Below are 16,964 nucleotides of genomic sequence, written 5' to 3' on the forward strand. Positions count from 1 at the left end.
AATGTTTTGAAGCTGGTGCAAAGCAGAGGAGAGAGGCAATCTCACATTTATTCGATTTCTACCATGTGCTGACACTGGGTAACTGCGTTCCATTCTTTATTTCCTATATTCCTTACCACAACTCTAGTGGGCATTGATGTATCCATTGCACAGGGTGAAAAACAAAGTTCAGAGAGGTTAAGTATCTGTCCCTGTTATCACAGCAAGCAAATGGCAAAGTATAGGTTCAGTTTCAGGTCTGTCCAAAGACTGACAGCCTTTCCCTGTCTCTGTGTAGAGGCCTTTGGGGTCTTGTGTGATCTGGAAACTGCGCTGATAACCCAAGTGCCTGGGGAGTGGAGTCACGAGGAACTCCAAGAAGTCTCATAGAGCCTCCAGGGAAGCGAGGGTGAGAGAGACAAATGGTCCTTCCTGGAAGGGCTGCAGGGCCACGCGGGGCCCAGCACCCATATGCGCACAGAGCACCTTGGATTTTCTGCAAATGGTCCACCCTGCACAGCCCCTTAGACCTGGGGATCAAGCTGCTGGGCCGCTTGAGAGGACGAGAGCGCAGATGGCGGAGTCATCTCTCCAAGCCTCGGTTTTCTCACCTGTAAGGTGAGATTCAGCATGGAGGAGGTAGAAGGTCACGGAGCCTGGGGTTGTGCTACACAGACCCTAGGCCTGGTTCCTCCTCTTGGAAATCTTCAGACAGACCCAAAAGTCTCACCCAAAGTGTCAAGAGTCAGCTTGGGACCACACACAGGGACAGCCTGCAGCCTGGACTTCGCCAGGTTTCGGTGCACTTATTCTACCCGCCTTTGCTCACTGGTGGAAAATAAAGGGAGGGTCTTGATCTCTATGTTATTATCACCCATTTTGGGGGGAGGTTTAATTTTAAATTTAAATCACTAAGTAAATTTAAATCTAATTTCTCCCTAACAGATGGAGCTGAGCTTTGGAGGAACACAAACCACTAAGAGTTTCTGTGCTACTCCAATAGCCAACATTCACCCCTGTGTGTGCAGTGTCTCCCCTCTGAAGGTGCATGATAGAAAATAACACATATGCAAACTTGTGCACACATCTTCAGAAAACAGTGACCAGCTCATTCCTGCTTTGGTAGGAATTAGGGTATGTATGTGTGGCGGGTCGAGGGTATAAGACAGCGATAGAAGAAAGACAGGGTCTCTAAGAAATAGGAGTTAATGGGCATTTAGAATACTGGTCGAGTGCTAACAAACGGGACCTGGTCCCACGGGCTGATGGTCTCTCCCGCCGCCCCCCGCCCCCCAGCATCGCGTCCTGGGAAACCACGAGCACATGTGTGGAGCCTCTAGAGTGGAGGAGATACTGGCCCTGCGATTCTAGGTCTGGCTGCTCTCAGAACTCCTTCCCAGCTCTGAGGATGGGCAGCTTGTGACTGGTACAGTGGAGCCCAGCCCCAGCCTGGCCACGGGGCAGGGAGTGCGTTGTCCTCTGACCCTCGACCCTGAGGGCTGATGAAGGAGAGGAAGAGGCTGTTGAGAAGCGCAGGTCCTGCTGATTTTCATCGGATCAATGTGAGCCTTTGCTCACTACCCTCTGAGGTGCTATTTTGGGAAGCTGGACCAGCCCTATGGGGCCTCCTCTATGATCTTCCAGTGTGTGGCTTAATGTGGAAAAGATCTGTGATGGGAAACGTCAGGAAAGTAAAACAGTGGGAGGTTCGGGTTTCCGCGGAGAACTGCCGGCTCCCAGCAGTCACGGCTTCTCCTCTCATCTCAGTCTTGTGAATGTATCTGTGTATATGTTAGAAGGATTTTATAGCAAACACAATCTTCGACCTACCTGGGGGCCTCTACTGTGCAGGACTATTCCGGATTACTTGATCTCTGCTGAAATTCCTTAAGTCTCTGAAAGCTGCCTTCTTACCAATCTGAGTCCTGGAAGTGTGTTCCAGCACCTTCTGTGGGATTCAGGGTCTTGTCACGAGATAGTGTCAACCAATAAAGTGAACAGATAGGCTTTTGAGTTGTATAAAAATGACATTGGTTCCATATTTATCTGTTAACCACGCCCCTATGCTTAGAAATATATCAGACATTATAAGGCGATACAAATGAATTACAACACGCAGTATGGCTTACATACTTTATAACTCAAATGCGTATTTATGAATTAGATTAGAAGATGAGAAATAGGTAAATGAATCAGTAAAATTTCAAACCAAGATAGTAGCTGACAAGATACTTACATGAGTGATGTGTTCAGTGTTCAGTGGAACAATAGTCGGAATAATAAAAAATGTCTCAAAGGTGATGGACTTGAACCAGGACTCACAGGAGGACAGATTCAACCAAGGAAGAGTGTGGCAGTGCATCAGCGGAGTGCATGGGAATACACTGAGGACACCTGTTTTAGTCTCCCAGGTGCTACAACAAATACCACACAAAGGGTTGCCTTAAACAAGGGAAAATACTAGGAGGCTGGCTTTCTCCCAGAGTCTGTATCTTCTGTCTGGCTGGCAGTCCTTGAGGTTCCCTGGCTTCCCTGCCACATCTCAGTGCATGAGGCGGCGTCTTTTCCTTTCTCTTCTGAGTTCCAGTGACTTCCAGCTTTTGGCTCCTCCCCAAGGCGTCTCTCTCTGTATCTGACTTTCACTCTGCTTATAAAGGTCTCCAGTAGGCTGGATTAAAACCCAGTCTGATTCAACTGAGCCACACTTTAACTGAAGTAGCAGCCCTCAAAGTATCAATATTCAATGGTGCCACACCCACCAGAATGTGGGTCAGCACCAAGAACATGTGCAAACCGGGGTGCAGAATTCAACCCACCACAGTCTGCTGTCTAGACCCTGAAAGGCATGTTTTCCATCACAACTTCCCCAAAGCCTTAAGCCATTCCAGTAACGATGTAAGTGTAATGTCTCCTTAGAATTCTTTCGGGGTATGGTCTATCCCAGGACAAAAGTCCCCTCTCTGATGGACATGGGAAACCTAAGAACCAAGTTATTTGCCTCCAATTAACAGTGGGGAAAAGGCATTGGAAGTATTCCCATTCTAGAAAAGCAAAATTAGAAGACAAATAGGGTCAAACAACTCTGAAAACTAGTAGGGAAAATCCCAATGGCTTTCAAGGTCTGAGAGGCATCTGTGGATCAACTTTTCATGATTCCAACCTGCTGGAGAGGCAGCCCCACCAGCCATGGTCTCTGTGTGCGAACACTGGGGTGTGGCTCTGTGTGCGAACACTGGGGTATGGGCCCCACCCTCTCCTAGCACCTAGATGGTGACCAGCCTCTCTTTGAACAAAAGAGCACAACACCCGCCCCCTCTGAGCATAGGGGTAGATGGCTTGCCCCTTTCAAATGAGGGGGCCTGCTCTGTCCACATATGTGGGTGGGCAGCTCTGTTGGCCCTAGACATCTCTTTGTTCAGACCTCAGCTTCCATGACCTTGCCCTTGAAAGCATATTTCTTCAATTCATCCCTTCTCTGTCCCTTTCAGTCTTTGCATCCATTCACACACATTTTGCAAAACCCCTGTTGGCTTTGCATGCAATTCAAATGGGTCCAAATGTCAAACAATAGAACTTCCCACAGATCCTTCCTGGATAACTGCATTTCTAACCCTGGCTTCCACTGAAATGGCCACCTGGCTCCATGCTTAGCTGCATCATCCTTAGCAAGGGCTATTCAGTTAAGCCCTCACAGGGTCCTGTCCTCAGGGGACCTGCTTCCAAATGTTCGGGTGGTCCCTGACACTGCCACTTCTGACCCTACTCTCAGAACATGCTTCCTTTCCAGGGATTTATTAAATCAGCAATGTCTGGTTCCTTTAAGAACCGGAGTTAAAGAGTTTAATTCTCAGCTTGTACCTTTCTTCTTGCATTTTACTATAAGATGCCAGGAGAAGCCAGGCTGTACCTTTCCCACCTCGCTAGGACATCTCCTCACCTAAATAGCCAAGTTCATTGCTCCAAGTCCCTCTTTCAATCTTCTATTGGAACACAATTTTGCCATGTTCTCTACCACTTTATAACTAGGGTCACCCTCTTCTGATTTCCAATAATACATTTCCTTCTACAGCCTCATCAGAAGTAAATGTAATGTCCATATTTCTACCAAAAGTCCCTTTGCAGCAATCTAGGCTTTTCCTGTCAAGCACCTCACAATTCCATCCTCTACCCGTTAGCTGATCCCAGAACCATTTCCACAGTTTTAGGTATTTGCAATTAGCACCACCCCACTTTCCAAAAGCAAACCCAACTTTAGTTTTCCATTTGCTAAATTGAATTGTGCACAATGAGTTGGCTTAAGTAATGGGAATTTGTTGGCTCATGTTTCAGACACTAGAAGGCTTGCTTCCTCCAGGCCTGGTGTCTTCTGGGTAACTGGCAGTCTTTACGCTTCCTTGGCTTTGCTGTCATGGCAATGCACACAGTGCTGTCTTCTCTGTTCTCCTCTGGTTTTTGTGGCTGGCTGTTTCCCGCAGCTGCTCTCTCAATCTTTCACTCTGCTTATAAGGACCTCAGGAATCTGTAATAAAACCCAGCCTGATCCAGTTGGACCACACCTTAACTGAAGTGACACCTTCAAGAGACCTCATGTACAGTGGGTCCAACTCACCAGAATGTGGGCCAAGACCAAGAACGCATCTTAACTGGGCTACCTGACTCAACCCACCACAGCACGGAAGGCTCAGAAGACAGGTGAGGGTCAGGTGGGGCAGTGGGTTGTCATGGAAGAATTGAGACACAGGATTGGGGAAGGTCTGGCAAGCAGAATGCCAGCTTAGGCACAGTCTCAAATTCCTGGGGCATCATGGGAGGCTTTTGCAGAGCGGCAGTTCCCTGATGAAGGCAGTGCTTTGGGAATATTCATCTTCCCAAAAGGAAGAACACTGTCTACTCTAGTAAGGAAACTGCCATCGCCAGGACTTCTCCAAACCCCGGCATTGCTGCACTGTCCCAGGAGAACCAACAGAGCTTTCCCACAAAGGCTGAGTGATTGGCTGCAGTAGAGAGGAGATATCTATCTATCTATCTATTTCCAGAGTTCCTATCTCAGTGGTATCTGAGCACACGGAACAAGTGCCCATTGGATATGCTTTCACCCGCACTTGGAGATAAATCTTCACGCTTATCTCCCCCACCAGCCAGAGCCTTGTACTCACACGCTGTGAGCCCAGAGGCGCGTCTTAATCATGCAGTATCAGGACACCGAGAGCAAGGTTCCCACAGCAGTGATGGCTCATCCCCTTACACATAAGCGACTGCTGAGTTTCTGGGGAGGACGCTGCTGCCGCACACAGAGGCTGGGCAAGAGGCTGTCAGGACTCAGCCAGCTCCTGTTGATTCTACCGGAAAACCTGGCACCACCTGCTTTGGCCACAGGTCCCAGGAATGGAGCCGAGGGTCCAGACACCTGCTCACTCTTCTGGTCAGACTCCCACAAATCCACTAATGTCCACCCTGAAGTCCACCCCTACCTCACCCTCAAATCATTTTGAGGTACCATGCATGCCTTTTTGAGGTTATGACCTAGAAACCAAATGCTCTATGCTGTCACCTTAGTGATCACACAAGAACATACCTGGAGAAGTGTGTGGTCCTGGGCTGGAGTCAAGTTGGCTGCTTCAGGCCTTGTGAGAAGTGCTGGATGAGGAATGGCAACTGCGAGTGTGATTTCCTGAGACCAGGGCCACCACTGAGCAAAGCTGCTGGTTGACTGAGCACTGAGCTTCTCCCTGATTCCTGGACACACAGGTAGCCTGCCCCAGGGAGACCCTTGGGGATCTGAGAGTTCAGAGGACACAAGGAGAGGCCAGCAAAGGAGCTGGACCCTGCAGATGCCTTGAAAAGCCACCTCCTCCCCATCCTACCTTCTAGGAGCTCTGCTCCCTAGTACACGAATCTGGCACCCCCGCGGCTTCCTGGCTGGCCCTTGGGCATTGTCTGCAATCACAGAAGGCTTCCTTGAACTTCCTGGTTAGACCGACGAGTACCAGCTGCTTTCTGGTGAGCACTTGCAGATGCTCTCGCTGGTGCATGTCCTGGGACAGGGGCTGCAGCTCCCATGTGTCTGTGTGTCCTGAGGCAGGGGCTGTGGGTCCCTTGTGTCCGTATGTCCTAGGGTAGAGGCTGCGGCTCCCCTGTGTGTCTGTGTGTCCTGGTGCAAGGGTGGTTGCTCCCACATGTCTGTTTTTCTTGGGGCAGGGCTATGGCTCCTGGGCCTTATACCAGAGCTACTGGTCACTCATCTTGCTGGCAGAGCAGTGATGCCTGCTGGGAACAGCTTTGAGCTGCTTCCCCAGGTTTGAACCACACTGCAATCTAAATTGTGCCTTCTTTCTTACAGTCTTCCCTGACTGATACATTGTCCTGCAAGACGTTGACTGGCTGTTGTGTGCCTTAACTTTATGTTTCACGAACCTGCTGGACGCTGGGCCTCATTGGCAATCAGTGTGCCCTGTTCCTCTCCCCAGGTACTCACGGGAGAGTCCTCTGGTTCCAACTCAACTGGAGTCATTTTGGAATTTTCTTGGCACCTTCACTGCCGCTCGATAGTCACAGTCTCTGACCATAACAAATGTCTGCAGGTGACGGACAAGGGGGAGAAGCTGGTGGCCAAGTTCCCTGGAGCTGGAGGGGGCAAGGGAGGGGCAACGGGAATAGAGTTCTCAAAGGATGAGGCTCTGTGTAATGGACGGAGCCGCTCACTGGTTCCTTGGAGCATATGGAAGGTGAGGGAGGGCCAGTCATGGGGGCCCAGATGGGCCCCAAGGTCTGCACGGCCTGGTGAGCACCCCCCAACCCCGAGTGTGGGCAAGAATGTGATGCTCGTGGGATTTTACTGCCTTCTGAGTAGGTTACAGCATGCAGCAAAAGTGAAGGCAATTTTCTTTCACTTTTTGATTGTCCATGGTGTGGACAGTTTATGGAGGAGGTGATCTCCAGCTGCTGACCTCAGCTGCAGATAGCAGCGGTGGAATTCCACCCACAGCCTGAGGATGCTTGAAGCAGTGCATTTCCTAGTTGGGCCTCCTGGTGAGAACACGCCCCAGCTGACACTCTGAATGCAGCACCCATTTGCACCCTGCCCAGACACCCAGCCTAGAGGAGTTGTGAGTTAATAAATGGGTGTGGCTATAAGATGCTCAGTTTGTGGTAATGTGTTATGCAGCAGTAGCTGACTGATACTGCTGAGTAGTACTTCTGTGATAATTTTCTCCTAATGCACAAGGCCCATTATGTCCTACTTTCCTTTATAATTCTGGAAATCACATAAACCGGGCAGGGCATAAGCCTTTAGTGATTTCTTGTCTCTTATAATTTCTAGAGAAAGAAAGTCCTTCTTCATTCTAGGAGAGTGAGAAAAGAGAGGAAAAAGAATCTTTAAAAACCCTTGGAGACATACAGGCGTTTTGAATTCCATTACTTCTAGGGGAAGTACCCTGTCCTAAGTTCCCTGCCTGGTGGGTTTGGGGGGTTTTGCCGCCATGCTGCAGGCTGATTCCACTGCTCCCTGGAGCTGAGCCGGGTCCACATCTCCCCCTTTCTCCCTCTCATTATTTGCTTGTTGAAATAAGCCCAAAAGGACCAGCAAGTGTTCTCTTTCCTTTTTCCAGTTCTTGTTCACATTGTCTGATGCTCTGTGGGGAATGTAGGTGATTAGTAGGATTTTATGTAGAAAATAAAAGTTTCACCACTTAGCTCTCCTTAAGCTCTTTTCTCCCAGATTTGCTTTCATAGTACTTGTCTCGCTTTTTGTCCATCCATTTGTCAGTGTCTGAATACACATTTGGACTTCTATTAAACTGCCCAGCTCTGAACACCTCCTTCCTGCTTTGACTCACATTAGTTCCCAAGTAGCTGATTGGCAGGGCTCACATCGGCACCGACACCTGTGCAGGTGCTGCCCGATGGCCCTGGAGGGGACTCTGCTTGAGATATCATGGGCACACGCAAGGCGGAAAGCCACAGGCCTGTTCCAAGCTGGGGGCACTGGCTTCGCCCCTGTGGAGGGGAGGTGACGCAGGAGGGTCTGGGTGGAGGATCCGTCACTCACTCAGGGGGCAGCAACCGGGTCTGAGGACGGACCCTCTCCGCCAGGTGACGCACCTGGGATGAGCTGCTCAGCGCTCTGGGGTGGGCGGCGTGTGGCAGAGGAGCCGAAAGAGACGCGTATGACTGACCTAGACTCTACAAGGCAAGTCTTCATCATTACGATCCTGGGGAGGTTTTTCAGGCTATCGGTGAAAAGGGAAATGGCACGAGAAAGCTGGCAGTCATCACAGCAGCTTCGTGGTCTGCTTGAAATTGATCTTATGCAAAAGTGTTCTGCATCTGAGGAGCTGTGCTCAGGGAGGACCGACTTTCAAAGTCCTGAGAATTAGCCACGAGAGTTTATCTTTTAACTGACTTAGAAGGCTGCTTTTGGGATTCCCATTTGCTTTCCGTCTTTCACCTGATTTGTCTATAAAAAGTGATGACCTACACGGGAGCCAAAGTGAGGAGAGCTCCCCTGCGGCGCAGCACGGACATGGAGACGTCCTGGGGGTGTGGGCGCCCAGCCTCCTCGGGCTGGACGGTCCTGGGAAGGAGCTGGACGTCCCATCAAGCCCGCGTGTGGGGATGAAGGATGGACGTCCACCTCTACATATAAAACCCTGGCACCTACTTCCACCCAACCTCGGCACAGAAGCTCCAATTCAGTCTCATCCTTTTTATAGATCCCCGGGCAGCACCTCGCAGGGTCAGTGCGTAACGCAGCACATGCCTCTAAAAGCCGAGAATGTTTTCTCTTTGCCTCCAGTGCGTATTTCCACCTTTCTCAGGGGCCCTGTCTCCCACTTATAGCTTCTAGAGGTCAGGGCCGGTGAGAGAACAGACCTAGGCCACCCAGCCTTGGAGTGGAAGAAGCAGGGTGAGTCTCTAAATGTCATTAGTACACACCCTCCTGTCGTCTGTCTCAGGCTCTGCTTCTGTTTTGGCCAAAGATGCGAGTTGGGTGGAAAAGCCTTTGGGCAGGAGAGTCATTGGGAAATTCTGCCCAACTGGGCTGGAGTTTCTTTTCGGGGTTTCAACTCCAAGGTGTGGGTTGCAGGGGGGCCCTCGACCTCCCTGCAACCCTCGTACACTTGCCTCCAAGGGGGCGGCCCTCAACCGCCCACCAACCCCCCACTGAGCCCCAAAGTCTGTCACCAGGTGTCCCAGAAAGATGGCCGCCAGGGCCTGCTGTGTTTGCCTGAGTCAGCAAGTGAAAAGCATGGGGGCTCACAGAGAGGTGAGCCCCACACACCTGTTCACATGCTCAGGTATGCGAAGCATCCCGCCTCCAGGCGTCTGCTGCCCACTTTGAAATCTGATCTGGGGTCTGTGGGAAATGCCTTCAGGTGACCACCTGGCGTTGCCCGCCTCCCACCTTGCCTAGAGCAGCCCCTGAGCCCGAGCCACCGGTCAGGAGCACCACCGTCACAGGGCCATCCCCCACTGCCCGTGTCACACGGCAGAGCCATCCAGCGGGCACTGCCCAGCAGCCATCGCCCCTATGTCCACCCCCAGCACCCCCCGGCAGGCTCTCCCAGTGCGCCAGTCTGGCGCAGCAATGAGTCATCGGCAGCATAGACAGCGGGTCCCCTGAAATGAAGGGGGTGAATTGCCACAAAACTCACCTGGCAGCCAAGGCTATGGCCTCAAGCGTTCATGGCTGGTGCTCGGTGAGTGATTAGGCCTCTGGGCAGTGTCCAGGCTGCCAAGTGCCAGGCCAGGCGGGCAGTGGCTTGGTCATTAAGTGAGCTGCCTGCTACTTTGGGACGATATGGCCTTTACGTGGCTCTCCTTCAGCTGGGCTGGGGATGGTTCGACTTTCCCAGGGTAGCAAGCGTGGGCATTTGTCCCTCGCAGCTACTTCTCTGCAAGGGCCCCTCTGTCCGCTGGGGCACCTTATGTGTCCACCTGGGTCACTCTGTGCCTTCTGGGTGGAAAATGCAGCATTTCCCCAGGGGGGTGGTGGCGTCCTCCCCCACTGGGCAAGGTAAGGTGACCTGAGTGGGCATCCCCGGAGAGTCCCCTGGGGTAAGACTCCGTAAAGACCCATGCCCTGGGGCTCTGTTGGTGCGCAGGAGCCCGCTGGAGGCCTGGGACCGCCTGGCACGCGCAGCCCTGGACACTTCTGCTGGTCGGCCTTCACAGCAGCCGGGCGGATGTTGCCTTCCCCAGTCCCGGCCTCAGCATTGTGGGAATGGAGAAGCGCCACCCTCTGCCCCACACCCTCGGCCCGCATGCCTGACACTCGGCAGCCCGGACGCTGCCCGGTGGCTCAGCCTCTCACACTGCAGACCCTTTGCCCTCTTTCCAAAGATCGCTGGGAAGCACTTTGCCAGCTCCCAGTTTCTAATGCAGCACATCCATCTAAATGCTAAGAAAGTTTTCTCTTTGCCTCTGGTCCATATTTCCACATTTCTAACTGCCTTTCCCCTCCGCATCTCTCATTTATGCTTCTAGAGGTCAAGGCCAAAGAAGGGGCAAGTGGTCAATGCCGGTGGCCAGCTCCAGGCGCTGAGGCTTATTAGCGCAATTTTACCCAATGCAAGGATTATTTCCTCCTTTAAGCAGATCAGACAGCCCTGAGATATCCTTTCTGATTTCCTTCTTTTTGAAAATAGACATTACACATTAAATGGTAAAACAGGTTGGAGGCTCCCTGAAACCCCAGTTGCAGCCCGGCCCTCCTCAGTGGGGAGCTGGGGCGTCCATCGCTGTAGCACTTCCCTGAACAGGTAGAAAAGTCAGCAGAGGCTCCAGCTTCCAGGCATCTCCCCATAACTCATAGGCTCCCGAGGAGCCCCACTCAGCACTTCCTCACTTGGGAATCAACCCTGAACCCTGAAGGTCCCTTCAGAGCTGACCTTAGCCCAAGTGTCCGTGCCGTGTCCGCCACCCACACTTGGTCCACACAGAGCAGCCACCAGCTTTCCTGGCCACTCATTGCTTTCAGGGTATTGAGGTACTGAAGTGAGCCATTTTTATGTGTACCCCAAAAGAGCAAGCAGGAGGCACAGGTGGAGGGTGCAAAGTGCCGCTCCTTGGAGCCTATTGCCCATGGCTCTCACAGCTGCTCTCCAGGGCTCTGGGGCTGGGCTGCTGTCCTCACTGCACAACCACTGACCGTCAGGTGCAAGATGCCCAGGAAGGGGCTCCAGGAACCCCCGTGAGCTTGTCCACTCACAGAGCAGGGAGCTAGCCTCCGAGTGGACACCCAGGTATCCCGCCCAGAGGAGGGGAAGGGAGCCCTGGGGTATCCAGGTCAGGGGCAACCAGTGCAAAGGCCTTGTGGTGAGAACACACCTAGCAAGGTCAGAGAATAGCTGGGAGAGTAAGGTGGTGGGCAGGACGGGGGCGGCCTGGAGATGAGGTCAGAGCCAGCAGGCAGATCCCACAGTGCTCTACAGGCCACTTCCCCTGCACAGGAGACCAGGCCTTCCTTGCAGCTCAGCGTTTCCCGTTGGAACTCCCCAGGTGCTGGCAGGTGCCTGCTCTTCCCCTTACCAGATGTTCTAGCCTCTCTGCCAGCTGGGGTGGCTGTTTCATTGCCAAAGAGATTCCCAACTGCTCCTAAAATTGTGCTTTTTCTTTTTCTTTTTTCTCTATGCTGTATGGTGGGATCACATTTCATTTTGTCCATATGAGTATCCCATTATTGCAGCACCATTTGTTGAATCTTTGTTGTTTTTTCTTTCTCTTGTTTGCTTGTTTGTTTGTTCTGGAAAGTGTGTAGGCCAGGAATCAAACCTGGGTCTCCCGCATGTCAGGTGAGAATTCTACCACTGAACCACTCTTGCATCCCCCAAAGATTGTGCTTTTAACTAGAGTGTGGCGAGGTCACTGCTCGGTGTAGTTTCTGCACCTGGCACTCCCTCTGAGCTACCGTCCTGATCCCAGGCCCTTCTCTGCCTCTTGGGGCTCCTTCTGTCTCTCCCCATACTCTGCTAAATCCCCAGTGACATCAAATAGTGAGCACACACACGTGTGCACATCTGCATGCACACACACCTACAGGGAGGCACACACACCTCTGCACACAGGCACACACATACTCACTTCCACACACAAATGTGCATACACACACCACACACACGTATTCACATACAAAAACATACATGCGGTACACATATGTACACTTACACATGCACACGCACACACCACACACACCATGCTACCCACACATGTGTGCACACACACACCTATATATGCATGTGTATGTACACATTTACACACATGTTCACATGCACAACCACATGCATGAGCATACACAGCACACATGTGCATGTACACACTATGCACACACAAACACATATATACACATGTGTGACACAGACACATTTTAAAGCCCTTTCTTTAAGAGCCATTATACACAGCACAGCTCTTCTTCCTCTCCTATTTGCATAGAATGACCTTCAGGATTTCCATCCTCCTCTTGAGGAAATAAACTGCCTCTTCAACCCAGCCGCTGTGTCCTCCTTTGCTCCTTCCCTCCCTCCACCAGCTCCTGTCTGGACCTCAGAACCACATGTCTTCTCCACCTAACCCAGATGTGGCCGAGAGCTGCCAACCTCACGGAGGCCAGAAGAGCACCTGCCCTTGGAGTCCTGGGGTGGAGAAAGCATCTCTAAGGGGACTGGTCTCCCACCTCCAAGGCCCACCTGGGTTTTCCTATTTCAGTGAGCAGTACTGCTGCCCCATTCTCATTCTCCACCCCCAAAATTGAGGGGACCTGGTCCTGGATTCTTGCTCTTCCCCATGTTCTGCTTCCAGATGTGAGTTTCCTGGCTGCTCTCCTACACATGCCTCTCAAGCCCCCAGTGCCAGACCCCGCGTCAGTCCACACCCACCCCCTGGGCACACCTGCAGAGTCCCTCTCGGGAGCTGCTTCCCAACCCCTGTCCCTTAAGTGTACCCTTTTGGAGGTCTTTCCTTGACCTTCTAAAGCCCTTGGTCTAAGACTTGGATCCTCATGGAGGGGTCCCAGGATGCCTTGGCCTGGCTCTGCCTCTAGACCCAGCCGTGGGCCTCCCCTCTCGTTGTCCTCCCTGCCCACCCAGCCATGTGGATGCCAGAAAAGTAATGCGGCACACACCCTCCTAGCATCTACTCCTCAGACACTCTGTAAGGACTCCATCCGGACTTGTCCCCGCCTCCTGGACCCCACCCTCCACGGCAGGAAGCAGAGAAGAGCAAAGTGCACAGAGCAGGCTCTGCAACGTTACTTGGTGGGTGGACACCCAAGCTGGGAGCAGGAGGCCTCTCTGGGAAGCTGGTATTTATTTGCAGGGAGACCCAAAGGACCAGCAGGAACCACGAAAGGAACTGGGGAGAGAGCATTCCCGGAGAGGGAAGAGCCCAGCTGAGGCCTGGCATGGGGAGCGAGGGGCAGGAGGGGCAGTCGCAGGGGGACAAATGAGGCGGCGCCCTCTGGCCACCATCAGGGGCCGAGATTCCAGTGCGGGGATGGTGGGAGGCCAATGGGTGATTTAATCAGAGTAGTTGTAGGAACTGATGATGGTTTTGAAATATTTAATAATTAATGTTACTCTTAGAGCAGTTTTAAGTTTACAGAAAAATTGCCCAGGGTGTACAGAGTTTCCCCCCTCCCCCTACAGCTTTCCCCATTACTGCCACCTGAGTGCTGCTTCCGGGTGGCTCCTTTGGCTGAGCTGGTGGAGTAATACGGACAGGTGCTTGGTGTCCAGTCTGCACCTTATGTGGAGACTCTGCAGGTTGCACCGTTGGCAAATGCATGACGTGCCATCGCACTGACATTTTCCAAGGATAATCTCGGTGCTCAGGGGCAGTGATGAGGTGGCGGCACGGGTGAGCAGGGCCAGGATGTGGACGCAGTGGGCGCCTGGAGGAGAGGAAGGGTGGGCAGCATGGGCTGGGGGGCACAAGTACTGGAAGGGGTCTTGCTGATGGGCTGGGAAGCAGCGAAGGAAAGGGCTTCCCACAGGCGTCAGCTGGATGGAGCTGGCATGGGGACAGAGCCCAGTGACCTGTTTTGTACAAACTGAGCTTCGTGTTTCCATTAGGATGTGTCAAGTAATATTATGGTTTTTAACTTGCAGAGTTTGGGGGAGAGATCAGCACAGGCATTTGAATTGGGGTTCACCCCAGGATACCCTCCTCTGGCCCTCCCCCCTCTCCCCCTAGGCTAGCTGCTGCTCCCTTAGGGCTCAGCTTAAAGAGCTCTTCTTCAGGGGGACATGCTCCATGTGCCCAGCTCCTCGTGCTCCCCTGGAGCCAGGATTCGGTACATCCTGAGGCTTCCTGCATCCCGAGGCCGTGGCTGGCACTGCCCACTCATCTCCTCTAGGCGATGGGCTCCGTGAGGGTGGCACAGGGTCTGCCTCACTGTGCTGGCACCCCCGAGCCCCCATGGAGTGTGCCCCCGGTAGATATAAATTGAATGAGCAAGAGTTGCTGAAATGTAACATAAAATGGTGATGGGGTAAGGTATGGATAGGTGGAGTAAAATATCCAACAGTGGATGATGCATGCCTTAGTAGAAATTGTCTTTTTAAAGTTATAAAACTAAGTATTAAAAAAAAAAAAAAGAAAACCAACTTAAATATTAGTGTTTTTTTTAATGACTCAATGGCAGTTGCTACTAAATCCTACACTCATCCAACCCAGCCGCACCCCCCACCCCCCATCCCCCACCCCACTCTCTTTTCTTTGGGGCAGGAGAATGTGGAGCTTGTCCCGGTACTAAACTACTTTTTTTGTCTTCCCAAATTCAACATGTTTTCACACCAAACCGAGTAAAGATGAAAGAGACTGTCAAATACCGGTGAATGAGAAGCTGGAAATTTAGCTCACACTTAGAAAGCATGTTTAATAGTTGTTTTCTGGGAATTGCAGAGTTGGAGCAGTGGTTACATAGCTACTGGCCATCAAAAAAAAAAAAATGCTGCAAAAACAAAACACGAGCTTGGTTGCTTTGCCAACCCTGAAAGTTTTCCAGAAGCCTTGGTTTCCCCAGGAGGGGCTCTGTGTGGTAACTCAGATCTGGGCCCCCACGCAGCACGAGCTGGTGGCAGGGGCAGAGGGTGAGGTTATGAAATGCCCGTTCTCATTTGAGGGCTGGCTCCCAACCACGAAAGCTCTGTGGTATGCCTTGATTTTGCACCCACCAACGCCCCGAATGTGGCGGCTTGCTTTCCTGGGCCAGTTCAGTTTGTTTTGTTAAACCGTGTGCCTTGTCATCTGAAGTCCTGTGGGCCTCAGATATCAGTTAGTCAGCGCTGCCCTAGTGATAATGATTAGAGTCAGCTGATGCCTCCCCTAATTAGAGGATGCTCCAATTATAATTAACCCAAAGGCTGGTGCTCCCAGCTCTTCCTGGGCAGCGAGGAAATGAGCCATGCAATGAGGGGCAGTGAGGACACACCTGAGCGGTGACTGCATATCCCCCACTGCTTCCCTTGGGCACTGGGGGTGATTTTGCGGCCAGCCTCCTACTCTGCTCCTCTTCTATCCCCACCTGCCAGTGGCTTTCCAAGCTGGGCGGAAAATGCCCCATTTGATCCATAGATAAATAGGACTGGGTGTCGCTGTTCTTAACAAAGTGTTCATTTGGACTGTATGGGCCAATGTGTGTAGCAATTAGAAGATATAAATAAAATATGTGTGTGTGTCTCCTCGAGCATGACACGTACATTTGTATGTCTCTCCTCTCCTGCAGCGAGGGACGGCATTCGAGAACGTTGCCGACAGGGTCCCCTTGGATGCCCTAAGGGTGGCTCTGATTTTCAACTGCCCACGTGCGCCTTCTGACCATCTCTCCTTTTCCTACTGATTAGTTCACTTGCTTATTGTCCAAAACACCCTCCTCAAACCAGGTCAGACGTTCAGGAGATGCCGTCTGCATTGGGAAAGGTACTTCATCCTCTCAATGAGCAGTCATCTTCGGCCTGGAATTCTTGGCTGCAAGAAGATAACTAATCCTGTATGTGAAATAAGATGCAGTAGGATAACATTTGAAATCTGTGCATTTTTTTCTATTAAAAATAGCAACGGGACTTAACTGTTGACACTATTGTTTTCCATAAGGCAGCGAACCCAGAGGAAAAGCATGCATATTACATATAGAGGAATTCGGCCAAGGAGCTTTCAAAATAAGGCATATATGGCTGCAGTCAAGACAATTTGTGCTTAAAATTGCAATTGTCAAATGAGTTGTATTTCCATGAACATTCCCAGTTGAGCAAATAACTTTGGCTTCGGAAGCTTAGATTTACCCAACAAATGGTATATATATACATATTTTTTTTTGTCCTGTGAAAGTCAAGTAAACGTGCCTTTATAGAAAGCCAAATACAGATGCAAAATCGCTACCCTGGGATATCCCTCCAGAATGTGCTCCGTTTTTCTATACTGGGTAGACTTGAAATATGTCTAGAAGGTTGGCAAATTTAACCACAATAAGACAGTGGAGTGAATCACAGTGAAATGCTCAAAGGAAAAAAAAAAAGGAATCTCTAAAACAATGTACCCAAAGACACCATTTCAATGTCTCACCTCTGAGGAAGCCAGGAGGCCTCAGTGCAAACCATGTGTTGCCATCTTACAGGGATAATTTTCGCCACAGGAGGGCTCCCATATGAAAAATGAAGTCATCTATTAATAAACAAATTAGTCATAAAAATAAAGCATTGAAGCAAAACCCATGAAAATGGAATTAAGGGGATAGTTGCTATTGAGCACAGATCAAGCACCTGCAGGAACCTACAGGAACCCCAAATAATAGAGAGCAAGTTTCCGCCAGCCCGTTGACCCCCCTTGTGAAGCCCTGAAGCACCATGCGTTATTCAGGTGTGCAGGTGTCGAAGCCACAGCCACCTGTCTGCACACGTGTGCACCACGCCTGCCCCACAGTTTGTTGAAGTGGAAAAGAGAGTGATGTGTGTCTCAGTACCTTCAAAGTCCATCTGTCCATCCATCTC

The sequence above is a fragment of the Tamandua tetradactyla genome, chromosome 9 (genome assembly GCF_023851605.1).
Source record: "Tamandua tetradactyla isolate mTamTet1 chromosome 9, mTamTet1.pri, whole genome shotgun sequence".
Lineage (NCBI taxonomy): Eukaryota > Metazoa > Chordata > Mammalia > Pilosa > Myrmecophagidae > Tamandua > Tamandua tetradactyla.